Here is a 12,911-nt window from a genome sequence, read left to right as displayed (position 1 = left end):
ACACCTCATTAAAGGGGGGGGGGTGTCATCCCCACTTTACAGACCAGAACTGAGGCTCCAAGAGGTTGGATCACTGGGTGAGGGTGACGCGGCTGCTAGTGCTTAAAAACAAGTGCCAAACCAGCCCTTTCCACCATGACATGCTGAGCTGAACAGCATCTAGAAATTTGAAGCACATGACTGGGAGATCTAAGAGTCAAGTTCAGTATACTTCAATAAATATACATATTAAAAAAAAAGAATCAAGCTCACTTGGAGATGGAAAACTGTGAGGGTTGCACAGTAACGTGAATGCACTCAATGCCTCTGAACTGGACACTTCATTAATGGTTCAAATGGTAAATTTTATAGTATATAAATTTTTACTACAAATTAAAAAACAATGACATTCAAAAACTCCTCTCCACTGAGATCTGAGAAGAGGAAGATGGTTGTAGTCATGTGTCTGGAGGTAATTCTGTTACACCTGTCATGAAACTCAGAGCATTTGGGGAAAAAAAAAAAAAACTTTAAGGAAGCATCTTCCCCTTAAGGAGGTCAAAACCAGTGGGATAGTTGGAAGCACCATTAGTTTTTTTTTTCCTGTCCCTTAACTTCAAGCTTTGGGAGTTTCTGGGGTTTTGAAATCTCCTTTATGGAGATCCTAACTCCTATAATGTTAGCACTTTTCACAGGAGACAAGGGAGAAGCAGAAATTAAAATCTGAGGCAAACAAGGTAAAGGGTGACCTGGGTGCCTAAGGGTGGTTATGATGCACAGAGAGAAGGAGCAGGAAGAAAAAAATCAAAATTAATGCCCTCCGTCCTCTCCCCAGGTTCTTGATTTTCCTCCTGGCTGAAGTCAAGGTCCCTCCAGCCCTCAGTTTAATACTCCATCCTCAGGGGAGCCTTCCCGGATCCCACTAATCACTGTGGGATCCCAGAATTTCACAGACTTGCCTTGGGAAGGAGCAGGAAGTTCTCCTCTGTTGACTTACGAGAAGTCTGGGGCAGGCATTTGCTCCTGGAGCCAGGACTCCAGGGGGTTGGGGAAAGGAGGAGCGCTAGGGTCTCAAGGTCCTTGGTCCCAAGGACCCACACTCAGGTCCCCTTCTTCTGCGATGAGCAGGGTGGGATGAAAGGGGGCGGGGCAAGTGCTCTAAGTGTCTCCCGTGACCCCAGAACATGCAGCCCCCCCGAACTCTGAAGTTGTTTCCACAAAACATCAGACACCTCTTCCCTCTGTCCTTGCCATTCTCAGTTCATTTTCTCTTTCTTCCCCATTGGCTTTCCACCTAGAGAGGAAATTGTTTCACTGCTCCTGTCCACTCGCTCCCAGTGGTAAAGAACCCTGATGGCCCGTTTCTTCCTTTGCCTCCATTACTGGGGCTCCCTCCCCACCCACTGCACTGAGGCGGAGTCATCACTGAGGGAAACTCATGCTCTATCCCCAGATGACGGCTCCCATAACATTCCATCTAGACTGACAGCCCGTGATGCTGACCCAGGTCCCAAAGAGCCCTACACCTAACTCCCTGGTTTACGACGTGGTTCAGACATGTCACCTTGGTGTGTTTTCCTCAAGCCCTTCTCCTCTTCTTGGTTCCCAAGTTCCCCAGGCAGAAAAGAAGGAAAGAATGAGGGAAGTGGGTGGAGAGATGGGGATGGGGAGACGAGGTGGAGGGAAGCTGGCCCGGGTTCCAGGGCCAGCACCTGCCATATGGCCATCAGACCTTCAACCTCCTCCCCTGTCAAATGGGGATGACACGGGAGTATAAGGAGGAAGGAAGGGAACTAAACAACCAAAACACACACCATGTGGCACTCATTACCTGCGAGGCTGTGTTAAAGTGCTTTCTGTAATGTCCCACAGGTCATCCTCTGATCTCCCAGTGAGGTAAGCACCACCATTATCTCTCCTTCAAAGATGAAGCCATTAGGCACAGAGAGGTTGCCCAAGACCACACGGCTATACTTGGTAGAGTCTGGAATCGACTCCTGCAGCCTGGCCCCAGGCTGAGCTGGTCCCATGACATTACTTCCTACTATGACCCTCCTTCTACTCCTCCAAGGGCCTTAATAAACACCAGTGCCTTGCCCGCTGCCTTTTGAGATTCTTTTCACTAGTCCTTCAGGTCAATTTTCAAAGAACTTCAATACTCTGGGTGTTGTACTGTTTAGGTTTCTTCCATTAGCTGGAAATCATTCAATAAATATTCATCAAGCACTCGTTCTGTGCCAAGAGCCAGGCTAGTGATGACTGCATCTCCAAGACCTGGCTCTGGAGGTCGAGGCCAGCGTGACTAGGAGGTGATGTGGCCAGGCCCACCGCAGGCCCAGAAATGCCGCAAGAAATACAACATAGAAATCTAACAGGGTGGCCCAGCGAGGGGTGGTCCTGCAGAACAGAAGGGAGACCCCCGAGCACTGGCACTTCCCCTCCCCCAGACTCAAGGTTTCCTTGGTCCTCGGACCTAGCAGGTTTCTTCTCCATACAGGCTGCACTTACTGTGAACTTGGGCACACTTCTGTGAGTGTCTTTGGTCCATTTCCTAGTATGTGTCCCAAAGATCACCCTAGGACAGTGTTTCTGGAGGGGTGTCACCAGCATCTTGAGGAAGGGCATTTCTCTGCTGTATGAGACCAGCCACACACTGTGGAACGCTCAGCACCCTGTCTCCCTGGCCACCTACCCTCACCAAGGCAAAGAGTACCCTGGTTACGTTGTGATGATTAAAAACACCCAGTGTGCGGGGAAGGGACACTGCCACCCTCAGCTAAAAGCCACTGTCTTAGGAGATGTGACTTCAAGTCAGATGACCCCATGAGAGATGTCCTGGTACTAGTTTCTGGTTTGCAGAGACATGACGTATGTAAACACAGTACAGAATTCCATCGAGTTCAAAGGTGATTTAAGCTGGCCCAAAGATAATTACACAGAAGAGCCCAAAGAAATGCAAACCACAATGGAGTGAGGTGCCCCCTGGTGGAGGGTGCAGGTGTCAGTGAGCAGCGAGCACAGGTGATCTGTCCTCTGTAAGAAACAGAATCACTGATAATTGTTGCGTCTATAAAAAGGCAGTTGCCCTACAAGTACAGGTATCCATGAGAACGGAGTACACAGGTCGGCCAGAAGCCTCCCTGGCTGTTAAGAAACCTCAGGATGCTGAGAGGCGAACCTAAAATTACACAAGGTAACCCTTATGCTGTTTGGTGTGACATCACTGTTAACTTAGTGCACCGACATCATTTAACCACAGGAAGACTTACACAAAAGGACGAATGCTATTTTCACAACCACGCTGTGAGAGAAGTGCTGGCATAATCCCCTTTTAAAGATGATCAGAATAAGCACAGAGAGGTTAAGTTACTTGTCCAAGGCCACACAGCTACACACGGCATAGACTAACTTCAAACCCAGACAGCCAGCGTTTGAAGTGCACCTAAAAAATCATGTGTGTATGTTACAGTGAAACATAATAATATTGAGATAATCAAAATGAGAACAATAATGCTACTGTGTTAGCATATCTTCATACACGCGGTATCTTACGAATTTGTAATGTTTGAGTTGGGCCCTCGGTTAGCAAACTATGGCCCTTGGGCCAAATCTGACCCACGATTTGTTTTTATAAGAAAAGTTTTACTGGAACACAGCCAGGTCCACTCATTTATGTACTGTTTCTGGCTGCTTTCATACAAAGGGTTAAACTGTTGAGACCATCTGAACTGCAAAACCAGAAATATTTACTATGTGTCCGTTTACAGAAAAAGTCGGCTCACCCCTGTCCTACTATTATACATTAGCCTGAAAGTTTCCATTTTTAACGTATAAATGGTAATCACTACAGGAATTGTGACTGTAGGCAGAAATATCACTAAATTTATAAAAGCATTATGTTAAGTAAACTTAAGGTTCATCACAACTTGAAATGCAGTTTGTTAGATATATGCAAATTACTTACATTCTGGGGGAGTTTGTTAGTAAAAGTACTTGAAAAGGAAATCAAATATTACATTTATAAATGCAGCTTTGTGTTTTAAAGGTCTTTACCTAAATGTATAAATGAGCTGAAGTATTACTCTACAGCTCCTCCAAGATGACTGCTAAAATGTGTCAGGCTTGCAAGCAAAATAGTAAGAAATGTAAGTTGAAATTAAAAGCCTAAAGAAGGACGAGGATTTGAAAGTGTAGCGTGAATGAAATAACTTTCAATTTTAAAAACCGAGGGAAACATCCTGACACTCTCCTCTGCTACAAAGGCCACCCTGGAAGTCTTCAAAAATCCCCAGTAATAATCTGGATTCTTTCCCCTCCCCAGTAATAATCTTGTATCTCCTCACCTCTGCTTGTCAGTGGTAAAGGTAAGTCAAAGTACCCAAGAGCGAGCCTGGGTTCTCCCTGGCACCAAGGCCTGAATCCAGAACCAGTCTGGGTTGCTTGACCCCATTCAGATGGTGAATCCAGGCCAAAGAATCCCACATAGGAGAAATATCAAAGAAAGATGCCAATGTGAGAATTAATCTTTAAATATACATATATTGCTGGGGGGAGGGTCTAGCTCAGTGGCAGAGGGCATGCTTAGCATGCACAAGGTCCTGGGTTCAATCCTCAGTAGCTCCACTATAAATAAACAAACATACAAACAAATAAACCTAATTTCCCCCAAAAAGTAAAATAAAAAATAAAAAGCAAATTATTTAAAAAAAATATGTGTGTGTGTGTGTGTGTATATATATAAAGTGATGACAATGGTAATACCACTTTGTCATTTTATATAGCATTTGTAATTCATAAAGTTCTTTCAAACATACTATCTCTCCTGATCTAGTAGAATAACGTGGCCACTCGTTGGCTGACATGCTTTGGAAGGAGAACGGTCTGGAGTGATACCTGCCCACTAGTGGCATGGCCTTGGGCAAATGGCCAAATCACTCAGTTTTCTCCACACTGAGCTAAGGGTAATAGTAAGACCTCCTTCATGGGCAGTTGTCAGGATCAAACCAGAGAGGGTCTGAAGTGAGCGCTTAGCACACTGCCTGGTACACAGTCATGGTAACATGGCTTTTCGCTGCTGTCACTGTGACCAGCATCATTCCAGAAAAGCCCCGGGAGGCCAGGCGCTATCATGCCCCTCGTGGAGGAAGGTGCCGGTGCTGAGAGTAGAAGAGCCTTCCCGCGGGCCGGCCGCTGCAGGCAGCAGCATCGTATTTCTGATCCCCAGGCCCAGGGGCGGGCATCTCCACTGTTCCCCGCCTGTCCTGCCGCATCTCAAACTTGACCACCGTTACAATCAACTGCAGGGCTTCTTACAACAAAGTGCAGGCCCCAACCCCAGGGATGCTGACTCAGTCAGTCTGCAGAGGGCTCAAGAATCTGCACCTTGAACAAATTCAAGGATAGCCATGCTCATCCCACTTTGAGAACCACTGGTCGGACTCCTGCAGCCATGTCAGGGAGTCACAGCTGCCCTACACAGCACGCCTGGTGCACACTCGTGGGCCACTGAAGTGTAATGCTTGATAGATGGCTTTATTTTATTATTTTATTTTACTCTATTTTTGCCACAGGTCCATTCTGTCCCAGCTAACAACTCTGCCCTGATTTCTCTGATCCACATGTGCACTGCCCCTCTGATTTGGAATAGGCTGTTTTCTTTCCGGCGGTGACCCAGGCTGCTCTCCCCAAAGACTGCCTTTCCAGCTTGGCTCTGCTGTCTCCGATCCAGCCCCCGAACCCTCCTTGGTGACCACAGCCTCCCAGATGGGACCTGCGTGCCATTCTCTGATAGTCAGCTAAACTCCCCCACGACCTCCCTCTGTCGTGAAAGAGAAGTGACTGTTTGCAAACATACAGAGCAGATACGTTAGGGTGGACAAAAACCCACTCACTGACTCCGTGATGTCCTGTTTCTTGCTTGTAAAATGAGAGACAGAGACACATAGGAGAATTAAAAAGGAACAGGGAGAGAAGTGGGGAGGGGGAGACTTCTCCCCAGAACTCAGAGCATGTCAATGCTCGTGGATGTAAATACTACAACAGTGATGATGGTGGTGGTGATATTAAATGGAGCCAAGACTAGCAGGGCTTTCTTAGCTTAAAAGTGTTTTGACAACAAATGTTCATATTTCACTTGAAATTTATGAAAGCTTTGTGCCTGTAATCCCACGAGCAGCAACATGGTAAGTGAACGTAGCAGGCGCATGAGATGCGTAGTACGCTGCTTCGTCCTGGAAGAGCGTTTGAAAGGAGATGCTTGCTTTCTCTGTCCCCGTTTTCCCGGTCCTGGGACTGGAACAGACTAAGGCTTCTAAAATTGGCTGGGAAATATTCATAGACGTGTTATTAATTTATGGGAAACTGAAGGACCGACCTCAAGGCTTAAGCAGGCCGTTGAGCAACAGCAAGGAGTAGGTGTGAGATACAAAACCCAAAGCGGTGGAAAAAGCAAGTGTGGTGGGGTGGCTTGGGGCTTAAATCCAGAGTCAGAAGAGCGCGCTCAGGAAGCTCTCGTAGCTGAGACTCCGACACAGCGTGCTGAGGGGGAAACACACTCTGCTCGCAGACGAGTCCCGCCGCGTGCGCTCAGCTCTTCACGGTCCAGGAGGCCACGTCAGTAATTTCCACGAGTTACACGGGCACGCAGGATGCCTTGGCTGGTTAATGTGAATAAATGGGCTGGATTTACTGTTTTTCTAATGCTCAATACACACACCAGGCAGGCTGCTACCAGGAGCAAAGTGGGATTTATGAGTTTGCAGTGAATCTCAAACGGACGCAGGAGCAAAGCAAGGGAGGGCTGGACTGACGTGCTGTCTAACCATGTTCAGGGCGGCGGCCGCTCCCTTGACAAAGGCACGGGTATTGTTTAAGGAGCGGGAGGGCAGGCCCCTGAGAGTGTGGTGCTGTCTGTGGCGTATTTGCAGAAGCACGAAGGACACAAGGACAGGGCTTGACACTGGCTCATGCTTCCCACCAGTTTCTGAGGGATCCCTTTGACCCCAGCCTTAACCCCTGACCTTCCCAATTCTAAACTGCCTTTAAGCGTATCTCGCGCCATGAGCTGAGGTGGGAAAGAAGGGAGCGCATTCCCATCCTGACTCACGATCTGCAGTAGAGAAGAGAAAACAGGAATCCTCTCCCAGACCAGCACGGCTCCCCATCGCCACTCCTGACAAGCGGGGCTGGAGGGGGGACATCATGGGATGTCCAGCAGCATTCCTGCCCTCTGCCTACTGGATCCCAGTAGCAATGTCCCCCCAAGCCCTACCTGCTGTGACAACCAAAGATGTCTCCAGACGCTGCCAAACATCCCTGGGGGCGCACGGTGGGTGGGGTGGGCAACATCGTCTGCACTGCCCCAGAGGAGTGCCTGCCTCCCGAAACAGTCCTCTACAACTAATTGGTTCTGTGCATATGTTAAACAAAGATGTAACCCCCCCCGCCAGATGGGGATGATGTTTTAAAAAAAAAAAGTGGAAAGTTGGGATGGACACAGGGGTATATGGAGGCTCACGGAAGAGGAAGCGTATTTTTGCCATGGAACTTGGAAGTGAGGAAAGAAATAAAGGGGAAACTAACTAGAATACAGAAGCATCCCCCTGTGACGTCAAGAGGGACATGTGCATGGCAGAGGGACTGTGCCACTAGAACGGTGGTAACATCCAGGACGTGGGCATTAACAACGTCCAGATACAAAGCCAGGAAAAACACCTGAGTTGAGGATCCAGGAACGGGGCAAATAACTGCATTTTGATGTGCGCATTATCTGCAACAAAGCAACATACGTTTACAAGCATCCTGCCGCCCATTCAGGAGAGAGGGATGTTAAAAGGTTGCCAGTGAGCTCGGGATGACAAATAAAAATGAATCATGTGATGATGTCCATCTGGCTGGGCTTTCAAGCTCTTCCATGGACGTAACTCTCACAGCAAAGAAGAGCTTCAGGAGAAGTATGTTTAAAGACTCCTGGTCTACCTTAAAAAAAAAAAACAAAACGAAACAGACAAAACAGGCTTTCAACTAGATGATATCTCTGTGTGTCTTGCTCTAAACAATACGGTTTTAGTCATCCAAAAGGTGGACTTTTTAAGAAAATGAGCTGTGATTTCCTATGACTGCTGATAAACTCCACCAAGGAAAACGGGATAGTCACACCCCAACTGAAGGAGCATGAAATTAAGATGGTCTTCTTGGTTTGTAGGGATCATAAATAACATATTTCTGGAGCACAACCAGTGACCTTAGTCCTTCAACCCATTGGATCCTCAACTGTAAGTTTAATAAACATGAAGGTGAAGGATTTAGGTATACGGCCCTTGTAGTTGGAGAGGAACAACTATAAATCTACACGTGTTACCTGTAAGGATTCATTAGATGTCTCGGAGCCCAGAGACCCACATTCTTAAGGACCAGATGTCCGCCAGGTGTTAGCAACTTTGCAGCATGTACCACTCCATGGTGCTTCACTGGGAACTGCAGAACTGATGACAAGAAGGCTCTGTAAAGGCTGTATGCACTTGGGTGAGGACTGCAGCTTTAGGGACTGGTAAGGAAGCCACAGTTTCTGCAGACCCTTGAAGAAAATCTTTCAAGTACCCCAAAAAAACCTGGAAAGGCAAAAGATGTTGCTTCTCGTCCATTCACCGCTATGACTGACAGCGGGGAGGGGAGGGGGGTGGACCACGGAAGACTTTTGGAGACCCTCTTTTGAGCACTTCGGTTTCCTTATCTACAAACTGGGAGCCCCTAAGAACTCTCCTGGAGGGATGCGGCAAGGATTAAGTCAGAAGATGCTTTTTAAGGCACCCAGGAGTTCAGTTCTGGGTTTTCCTTTCTGTCTTTGTCATGTGATGATGCTATTTTGCCAATGAAATGATTAGAAAGGAATTCACCAAAATCAGACCGACAGGACCCGCGAATCAGGAGAGCCCTTCTCCTGCCAGGCAGCCCGAATTCCGGAACCACAAATGAGACGTGCAGCTGGAACTGCGGGCCCCGGGTGTCTGTCTATTCCCCTATCGTACAAACACCAGGGGGATACTGTGCTTTTGCTTTTGTGAACTTCTAAAGCAAAAAAGACTCGTATTCAAAGCACTCTTACTTTGAAAAAAAGAAGTCATTAATACATTTTATGAAGTCAGAACCCATTAGTGAAGATGTATCGAATGTGTCTGCTCAGTGAGGATTATCAAAGCGGGTCTAGGGATGGCATTGGACATATAGATTGGGGCCTGGTTTTACAAACAGATAACGCCTGCAGAAGCCTGAACACAAAGGCTTCAGTCACCTGCAATATTTGAAAACACCCAAGTATTGATGCGGCACTAAGAGGCATCAGGCCATCCCGGGTAGGCTGCCAGGCGTGCTTGAAGTGCACGCATATGCAATACATTCCGCTGGATGGGTTATACAGAACCACTGGCAGCGCCTAAATAATTCAGGGACGTAATGCTAGAAGTTTATTGATACGTGCATCCAGGCTGAGGCTGGAAGATGCCTAGACAGAGGGGAGAAGACAAAGAACAGGGTCAGGGCTCTCCGCTGGAGCTGGGCTGTGTGAATGCATTGCTGCAGGTGCCCTTTCTGCCAAATGCTTTCAGATCTTCATTCAGCAAACATTTCTTAGGGGCCACCATGTGCACTGTGTATCTGGCCCTAGACGACACATGGTTCCTGACCTCAAAGGGTTGGCAGTGTAGTGGGTGAGGTGTGAGGAAGAAAGAATTATTCTGACAGTTGTTAAAATGGGAAGGAAGACTTTACTCAGGGCTCTCTTGATAGGGGTCAGGACCAGAGCAATAGGAGGGGAGATCAGACTCAACTCTGAATACAGTAAAGACAGATGACGATTTAGGGCCAAGGAGTGAGTCGGGGAAAGGGAGAGCGGGGCTGGATAAAAAATTACTAGGAGACATCAAGGGTCGGGGAATTCTTGCTCAAATGACTTAGCAGGACTCTTGCTGGAGGCAGGCCTGGGTGATCAGACATTAAGGGTGGAGGGGTTCTCTCTAAACTGACTTAGGAAACTTGCCAAGACTGGGCTCTGCAGCCTGGCCAGGATGGGGCCAAGGTCGAGGTCTAGTTGAGAAGTGGGCTCAGAGGAACCTGATGAACTTTTGGCCAATAAGAGTCTTTGTCCAGGGGAGAAGGGAGGGCACACTTGGCCACAGGACACTATGGAGCTGAGCAAAGGTTTCTGAAGGAGACATGGTGCCTGGGGTATCTTTGGAAGCATGAGTGAGAACTAGCAAAGGCAAATTCAAGGCAAGAGGACAGCATAGCACGTGCAGAGCACAGGTCCGTGACCTTCCAATGGCTAGGTATGGCTAGAAGACGGTTCCTCAGAAAGGACGTCACTGAGATTTGGGGGCTGGATAAATCTGTGCTGTGGGGGCTGCCCTGTGCATTGTAGGACACTGACCAGCACCCTGGTCTCTACGACCACGGGGTGCCTATAACACGCTCCATCTCCCACCACCTTCCCAAGTCCTGACAACGAAAAATGCCTCCAGACATTGCCAACGTCTTTTGGGGGAACTGCCCCTGGATGAGGAGTGGTGGCCCAGAAGTCATGAGCAGGGCAGGGAGGGCAGGTGGTCGCACCAAGGACTGCACACGTGACAGGATCTGAAGTTTATGTAATGAGGGCAGACTCTTCTAGGTTCTAAATATAGTAATTTAATATGCAGCAGAGGAAGGAGAAATGGAAGGGAAACGAGTTAGTACCTAGGGACCTAAAAATGACGAATTTGTCTTTCTTAAAAAAAAAATTGGAAATGGTAAACTGACTCATCACGAATAATCTCTTGAAATTAAAGTTTTCAGGTAAATTTCCGATTTCTGATTAACAACTAAGGATGAAGATAACACCACAAGGACCAAAGAGATGTTTTCCAGGCATTAACTAATCACTATTTTCAAAACATTTTCATGTCTTGTCACTTTTTCTCTAGTGAAGCCTCACTTTTTTCTTTTTCCTTTTCCAGTTTACATTCAGAATGCACTCTTATTACAGAAAACTTTAAAGCACAGAGAAGAAAAAATATATAACAATGTCTGGTTGGTGTGCTTGGGTTTTGGCTCTGTGACATGCTACAGAGATTTCAGAAGTTATTTTCTAGTTTAAATAAGCCCTATTTCGGCAACAACCAGCACCAAGCCAGAAGCAAGGTCGCATGCGCCCTGCCAGTCTGACCTCTCTTGGCTTGTTCTTTCTCACTTCTTCTAGTGCAATTAGCAGAAGAAAGGGAGTGGGCTACTTAACATGACTTTCCAGCTAATTTTAATCTGTTCGAATGCATGAATTTAAAAATGCCTACTTGCGAGCTTCAGGGACACTAAATAATAAACCCGGAAGGTTCCAAAATCCGGTTAATAGTCAGACCTGGGGATATGAAATATAGTGTTAATTTAGAATAACATAATGCCGAAAAATGAAGCAAGTTAAGTCTAATTGAGCTATGAACTGCTCGCCTTGTATTGTGTAGCGGAGGCTGTGCCAACTGAGTGTGGCTGAGCTATAGATAACCATTACTCTTTACAAATATGTTTATTGGGGTCTCTCTCTCTTCATTACCCAACCTCATAAAGCACATGCCTGCAGATTCCGATAAAACATAAAACGGCGAGGCAGAGTCACAATTAGGATGCCCCGAGAAGCTGCATCATAAAACGGTCTCTGTCTCCAAATGATTGTTCACTTAACTGTGATAAATATTTATCAGCAGGCAGTAGAACTATCTTTTCACAATTAGAGCCCATGTTGAAGATGGAGGACGACTCTTACATTTTCAATACCCCCCACCTTTGATAAATGAAACATGGGATGTGATATGAGGATTTGATTTTAAACTCTAAGTACGCTGTGGGAACGTCAAGAACCTATTAGGTTCATATTTCCAATGTCTACTTAAAGCAACATGGATTTACTAGGATAGATTAAAGCAAAGACAAGAATGCTGTGAGTAGATGGAAACGAGACAGTGATGACTGTTGGGGGGGAGGGTTGTTCAACACAACCTTTCGCATCGTCAGAACTCTCGCTGGAAAAATGCATTTTAAATGATAAAATAAAGATGAAAATAAACTCTTTAATGATCTCTTCTCTCTCGCTGGCCATGATGCATCGACGGGGGAAACATAAAGAGAACTGATATATATCTGATGTTCCACTGAACTTGTGTGGCTGAGACCTTAGCTGCCAGCATACAGAATCTGTATTTCAGCGTGTGGTCCAGGGAAAGGGGGCTCTGCCTTTCTGGGTGAATTTCAGATGACATCCACGAAACCCGTCTCCTGGCCGGAGAAAACGGTTTCTGTGAATCAACTTTGACCTCTATGAGAGCAGGAGAACGCACGTGGATGAGAGGTGGAGTTCCCTTATAAATATAAATAAATGCCTTCAAACCTCAAGGCCATCCCTAAAAACAGTCTGAGTTCTAGCAGAATGTCCTATAGCAGTGGTTCTTAAACTTGGAGAGCCTTTGAAAACCCAAGCTGGTCCCCTGCCTAGCTTTTCTGATTCGGGATGTCTGGCGGCGCGGCGGGGGTGTGGGGTGGGGTTGGTCAGAGGATCTGCATTTCTAACAAACTCCCAGGTTCTGCTGCTGCTGGCCTGGAAACCACACCCTGAGAACCCGGTTCCCACAGCACAGGACGGATCTACAGGGGAAACTTGGAGGGAATATTTGATACTGACCGTGTGAATGTCTGTCCCCAGTCTCTTTCCCACATCTCCTTTCACTCTCCTTGTCTCCTTCCCTTTATTCCTCTCCCTGACATCTTCCCTTCCATTCTTTCGTTTCATTTACATTTCTACATCTAATTCCCAGCGGCTTTTTCTCCTTTTCTTCCTCTTCCTCCTTTTGTGTCCTTGTCTCTCTCCCTTTCATTCCCTGCCCCTCAACCCCATCCTGAGATCTTTCTTCTCA

General features: G+C 46.9%; 1 protein-coding gene across 4 annotated transcripts in view; it reads right to left on the bottom strand.

The window, feature by feature from the left end:
* WWOX (WW domain containing oxidoreductase) overlaps positions 1-12,911 on the bottom strand; it is a 902,466-nt gene that overhangs the window by 423,667 nt on the left and 465,888 nt on the right. The window lies entirely within an intron of this gene.

Source organism: Camelus ferus, chromosome 9 (genome assembly GCF_009834535.1).
Source record: "Camelus ferus isolate YT-003-E chromosome 9, BCGSAC_Cfer_1.0, whole genome shotgun sequence".
Lineage (NCBI taxonomy): Eukaryota > Metazoa > Chordata > Mammalia > Artiodactyla > Camelidae > Camelus > Camelus ferus.
The sequence above is the reverse complement of the archived record's forward strand: the minus strand, read 5'-3'. Positions and strand labels throughout refer to the sequence as shown.